The sequence below is a fragment of the Panulirus ornatus genome, chromosome 65, assembly GCF_036320965.1.
Source record: "Panulirus ornatus isolate Po-2019 chromosome 65, ASM3632096v1, whole genome shotgun sequence".
NCBI lineage: Eukaryota > Metazoa > Arthropoda > Malacostraca > Decapoda > Palinuridae > Panulirus > Panulirus ornatus.
In genome coordinates this window covers 22,433,088-22,439,858 of record NC_092288.1, presented here as the reverse complement: position 1 = coordinate 22,439,858, position 6,771 = coordinate 22,433,088, and the positions used below count along the sequence as shown (strand labels likewise).

At 40.4% G+C, this 6,771-nt stretch overlaps 1 long non-coding RNA gene across 1 annotated transcript; it reads right to left on the bottom strand.

Moving 5' to 3' along the window:
• Positions 1-1,595: 1,595 nt before the first annotated feature.
• On the bottom strand, positions 1,596-3,491 carry LOC139746478 (uncharacterized). Its single transcript, XR_011712159.1, has 2 exons — positions 3,078-3,491; positions 1,596-1,834 (listed from the first exon to the last, which is right to left on the bottom strand). It is a non-coding gene; the product is annotated as an uncharacterized lncRNA (long non-coding RNA).
• Between the last annotated feature and the right edge of the window lie 3,280 nt (positions 3,492-6,771).

The following is a 6,771-nucleotide window of genomic DNA, read 5'->3' as shown; positions in this document are numbered from 1 at the left end:
GTTGCTCCACCACGACTCCCACACAAGACCTGGACGAGGACAGTGACCAAGACACCCCCCCCCCCCCCACGCCGTCCCTTGTTCCTAGACTCAATCTACGTCACCACGAAACACACACACACACACACACACACACACACAGGAATAAAGACATGGTACACACACACACACACACACACAGGTACGAAGGGTTTCCCAAAATCCTGCCATCCTCAAAACGCCAATCCAACCAAGCAGCCAATGAGCGATCAGCTTAGGTCGTTCAACTACTCCCACCTGTCGCCACCCGATCCACCAACTGGAGTGAGTCGTAGCGACGTCTCTTCGTGGTATATCAACCGACTGTTATATTTCTCTCTTGTGTCTCCCCTGATGATGTGATTATTACACGAAAGTGCACTTGGGAACTTTTCGTGTTTCATTTTCCCCGTGGACTCATAGGAATATCTTGATCACGCGCAAAATTGTGATCCTTTCCAATATATATATATATATATATATATATATATATATATATATATATATATATATATATATGTGTATATATATATATATATATATATATATATATATATATATATATATATATATATATATTTTTTTTTTTTTTTTTCCGCTGTCTCCCGCGTTTGCGAGGTAGCGCAAGGAAACAGACGAAAGAAATGGCCCAACCCACCCCCATACATATATATATATATATATGTATATATATATAGTGCATATGAACGCGCACCTTCATATAACATGCTAACCTTCAATAGCCAGGCTCGAACTCAAGACCCCTGCGTGATCATAGCCTCGCGGTAGTGCTCCCGCCTGCTGCGTAGGGGTCCCGGATTCGATCCTAGCTGTTGGAGGTTTATATACATATACAGGCATTATACTTCATAGTGTTAAGTGAAATTTATATATTCATGAATGTCTGCCTGACTTATTAAGAGTGTTCAATTGTACGTACGTACCCACTATTTCACTTTGTTTTTTCTTTCTCTGATATTTCCTTGAAATCTCTGATTCCTCGAATTTGGAATCAGAATCTTTTATCCGTATTTTATTGAGGGTTTCAATTCCTTTTCGTAGTGTCAGTAACACAAGGGGTTTTCTGTCGTTTGCGTCATTGTAATAGAGGTGATTATAGGTTACTGTTCAAGAGATCATAGGACGAGAGGTCGTTTACAGTTCTGATGTAAATAAGGTCACGTAAATTGAGGGCCACGTATGTAAAAAAAAAAAAAAAAGTTAAATTGATAAAATAGTAGAGATGTTAATTCTACAGACGAATAACAAACCACATGACACGGATTCTTCATATAAAGATAAGATTAAAAGGTATGAAAAGATAGATACAGATAATCATAGCTTCATTTATAGATAAAGATAAGATAAAATGGAATAAAAAAGCTAAATACAGATAATCATAGATTCATTTATAGATACAAATAAGATAAAAAGGTATGAAAAGATAAATACAGATAATCATAGCTTCATTTATAGATAAAGATAAGATTAAAAGGTATGAAAAGATAAATACAGATAATCATAACTTCATTTAAAGATAAAGATAAGATAAAAAGGTATGAAAAGGTAAATACAGATAATCATAGCTCCATTTATATAATCATTGTATTAAGCTGCTGACAAAGTTAATCAGTCTACAGTGCTAGTAATTGCTTACCATGGCTTTAATCACTTTTAATCATTACTCCAGCCTTGCCTCAGGCCCCTTGGGCTACTGTTGACGGAGATAGTGAATCAGCGGGAAAGTCAAAGTTGATGGTCGAGCATAATGCGAAAGTGACAGAGTATGTGTATCATCTATCCGAGTGAAACAGATCTGAAAGATAAAAGGGAAAAATGATTTATGAATGTCATAGGAGTAAAGTCAGGGGTTGGTGTGAGGGCAAGAGCTAAGGAAGGGGTAGCACTGCGCTTGAAGCAGGAGTTGTGGAAGCGTGTGAAAGAGAGTCAGGAGGTGAGCTCTAGACCAATGTGAGCCAAAAAAAGAAAATGTATTGGAAGGTATGAGTGATCATTCGTGTTTACGCATCTGCCCACAAGAGTGTCTAGTGCTTTGGGAGCAGTTGAATGTGTCATCAGTTGGGGTACGATAATGTGGCATTTGACTGTATAACCGGGGATCATGGTGGTGTTCAATAAGGTAAATAGAAATGGTGAAAAGCTCGTGGAGTTTTGTGCTAATGAAGGACTGATGATTGTAAACACCTGCCTTAAAAAGATGAACATATCTATATAAGTATACATGGATGAGTGAAAAAGACGGAAAGCGAGCATTATTGGATTATATACAAATTGATAAGAATGCAAAAGAAGCACTTTTGGATGTGAATGTACTGAAACTGCAGCTGATGGAATGTTTGATCATCAGGTGAAGCGAGGATAAAGATTTGGAGAGATTTTCCGAAAAGAGGAAATGATGTGTGTTGAAAAGAGTGGTGAGAGTAAGCGAGTTTGGAAAAGAAGCTTTTGTGAAGAGATACCAAGAGAGAGAGTGATTGTGGAATGGCAGTAGCGGAGAGTATGTGAAACTAGGAGTGTGGATGAAAAACAGGAGGTGTTCCAGGATGCACTGCTAACGTGCGAGAAAAGTGAGTGGTATGAGAGAAGTGGGAGGTGGGCAGATAATGGAATGGTAGTGAGTAGTAAGAGGACGCATCTTAGTTGCTGGCGAAAGAAAGAAAAAAAAAATTGTATGATTATTATTCGTGGGATAGGAGTGTGAGTGACTGAGGGATGGACAACGGTCGTGGGAAATGGCCGAGAACCATATTCTGATTCGTTGATGAAAACTGGTGATCAACGAGAATGATTGATAATCTTGTGTCGAATGATCGTTGCTTTATCAGAGCTGATCAGGTCTCGCGACCCGAGGAGGAGAACATAGACTGTGCGACATGCACGGTCATGCGTGCACACGCATGACCGTGAATGTCGCACAGAGATAGATAGATAGATAGATAGATAGATAGATAGAGAGAGAGAGAGAGAGAGAGAGAGAGAGAGAGAGAGAGAGAGAGAGAGAGAGAGAGAGAGAGAGAGAGAGAGCTCAGAGCACTCACCTCGCATCTTGCATATTTCACAAAACCCTCTACTTTGTTTCTTCTTTCCTGCAGTTAAGCACATTATCTAATTGTCAATCCCGAGTTGATCCGCCACTTTCTCCTAAGCCAAAAGGTATCCTCTTAAAGGCTCGCTCCTTTTATCCTCCAGATGAACTCCCTCGTGCAGGGCATTCATATCTTGTAGTTCAGCTTCATTTTTGACGTTTTCCCATCCATATCAGCAGATTGGAACGGATACGTGGGTGTATGTCGATGGTTAGAAGATCTTTTTTTTGGTTCATCGCCTCAGACTGGTTGGGTGTAGCAAGTGGCGTACTACACGGATCAGTTTTGGGACCCGTTATCTTGATCATATATAATGTTATCGACAAATGGCAGCGTTGGAAGATATCACAGGCCACAGATCACAGTCATCTGGGAAATATACAACAAAAATGTGAAGTCTAAAGTTACAAATTTACAGAGACGAACTAATGGACTGGACTCAAAGGTGGCAAATAAATTTTGCTGTCATTTGTGCACGTTTTTACTCACTGTTAGCATAATCGAAGCAAGTTACAGAATGGACTCTCTTGACCTGTAAAATGTAAATGAGAAAAATGGGCAGATTTAGTAAACTCTGGTGATCTAAAGCCAAATGAGCACTGAATAGAAGCAGTGAAAAAATGCTGCATAGGAGGCATTGGCATTTAGTTCAATGACTTGAAATGACTAAATCAAATTATACATATATATATATATATATATATATATATATATATATATATATATATATATATATATATATATATATATATTCTTTTTTTTTTCTTTTTTCATTATCTTACTTTGTCGCTGTTTTCCGCGTTAGCGAGGTAGCGCAAGGAAGCAGACTAAACAATGGCCCAACCCACCAACATACACATGTATATACATACACGCCCACATACGCACATATACATACCTATACATTTCAATGTATACATAAATATATATACAAAGACATACTTATATATACTCATGTACATATTCATATTTGCTGCCCTCATCCATTCTCGTCGCCACCCCGCCACACATGAAATGGCAACCCCTCCCCCTGCGTGCGCGCGAGGTACCACTAGAAAGACAACAAAGGCTACATTCGTTCACACTCAGTCTCTAGCTGTCATGTGTAATGCACCGAAACCACAGCTCCCTTTCCACATCCAGGCCCCACAAAACTTTCCATGGTTTACCCCAGCCGCTTCACATGCCCTGGTTTAATCCATTGACAGCACGTCGACCTCGGTATACCATATCGTTCCAATTCACTCTATTCCTTGCACGCCTTTCACCCTCCTGAATGTTCAGGCCCTGATCGCTCAAAATCTTTTTCAATCCATCCTTCCATCTCCAATTTGGTCTCGCACTTCTCCTCGTTTCCTCCACCTCTGACACATATATCCTCTTTGTCAATCTTTCCTTATTCATTCTCTCCATGCGACCAAACCATTTCAATACACCCTCTTCTGCTCTCTTAATCACACTCTTTTCATTACCACACATCTAACCTTTCACCACTTACTCGATCAAACCACCTCACACCACATATTGTCCTCAAACATCCCATTTGCAACACATCCACCCTCCTCCGCACAACGCTATCTATAGCCCACGCCTCGCAACCATATAACATTGTTGGAACCGCTATTTCTTCAAACATACCCATTTTTGCTCTCGAGTTAACGTTCTCGCCTTCCACACATTCTTCAACGCTTCCAGAACCTTCGCCCCCTCCCATACTCTGTGACTCACTTCCGCTTCCATGGTACCTATCCGCTGCTATATCCACTCCCAGATATCTAAAACACTTCACTTCCTCCAGTTTTTCTCCATTCAAACTTACCTCCCTATTGACTTGTCCCTCAACCCTACTGTACCTAATATCCTTGTTCTTATTCACATTTACTTTCAGCTTTCTTCTTTCACACACTTTACCAAACTCAGTCACTAGCTTCTGCAGTTTCTCACATGAATCAGCCACCAGCGCTGTATCATCATCGAACAACTGACTCAGTTCCCAAGATCTCTCATCCACAACAGATTGCATACTTGCCCCTCTCTCTAAAATTCTTGCATTCACCTCCCTAACAACCCCATCCATAAACAAATTAAACATCCATATTGACATCACACACTCCTGCCTTAAACCGTCATTCACTGAGAACCAATCACTTTTCTGTCTTCCTACTCGTACACATGCCTTACATCCTTGATAAAGACTTTTCACTGCTTCTAACAACTTGCCTCCGAACACCATATATTCTTAATACCTTCCATAGAGCATCTCTGTCAACTCCGTCATATGCCTTCTCCAGATCCATAAATGCTACATACCTACATTTGCTTTTCTAAGTATTTCTCACATACATTCTTCAAAGCAAACACCTGATCCACACAACCTCTACCACTTCTGAAACCACACTGCTCTTCCCAATCTGATGCTCTGTACATGCCTTCATCCCTCTCAATCAATACCCTCCCATATAATTTACCAGGAATACTCAACAAACTTATACCTCTGTAATTTGAGCACTCACTCTTATTCCCTTTGTCTTTGTACAATGGCACTATGCACGCATTCCGCCAATCCTCAGGCACCTCACCATGAGTCATACATACATCATATATTTTTACCAACCAGTCAACAATACAGTCACCCCCTTTTTTAATAAATTCCACTGCAATACCATCCAAACCTGCTGCATTGCCAGCTTTCATCTTCCACAAAGATTTTACCACCTCATCTCTGTTTACCAAATCATTCTCCCTAACCCTCTCACTTCGCACACCACCTCGACCAAAACACCCTATATCTGCCACTCTATCATCAAACACATTCAACAAACCTTCAAAATACTCACTCCATCTCCTTCTCACATCACCACTACTTGTTATCACCTCCCCATTAGCCCCCTTCGCCAATGTTCCCATTTGTTCCCTTGTCTTACGCACTTTATTTACCTCCTTCCAAAACATCTTTTTATTCTCCCTAAAATCTAATGATACTCTCTCACCCCAACTCTCATTTGCCCTCTTTATCACCTCTTGTACCTTTCTCTTGACCTCCCGCCTCTTTCTTTTATACATCTCCCGTGTCATTTGCACCATTTCCCTGCAAAAATCGTCCAAATGCCTCTCTCTTCTTTTTCACTAATAATCTTACTTCTTCATCCCACCACTCACTACCCTTTCTAACCTGCCCACCTACCACGCTTCTTATGCCATCAGCACCTTTTGCGCAAGCCATCACTACTTCCCTAAATACATCCCATTCCTCCCCCACTCCCCTTACGTCCTTTGCTCTCACCTTTTTCCATTCTGCACTCAGTCTCTCCTGGTACTTCCTCACACAAGTCTCCTTCCCAAGCTCACTTACTCTCACCACTCTCTTCACCCCAACATCCTCTCTTTTTTTACTGAAAACCTCTACAAAGATTCACTTTCGCCTCAAGAAGATAATGATCAGACATCACTACAGTTGCACCTCACTGCACATTAACATCCAAAAGTCTCTCTTTCGCGCGCCTGTCAATTAATACATAATCTAATAACGCTCTGGCCATCTCTCCTACTTATATATATATATATATATATACATATACATATATATATACATACGAACAAAGTGCAAAGGAACGAGCACCTTCATAGAACATGCAAACCTCCAACA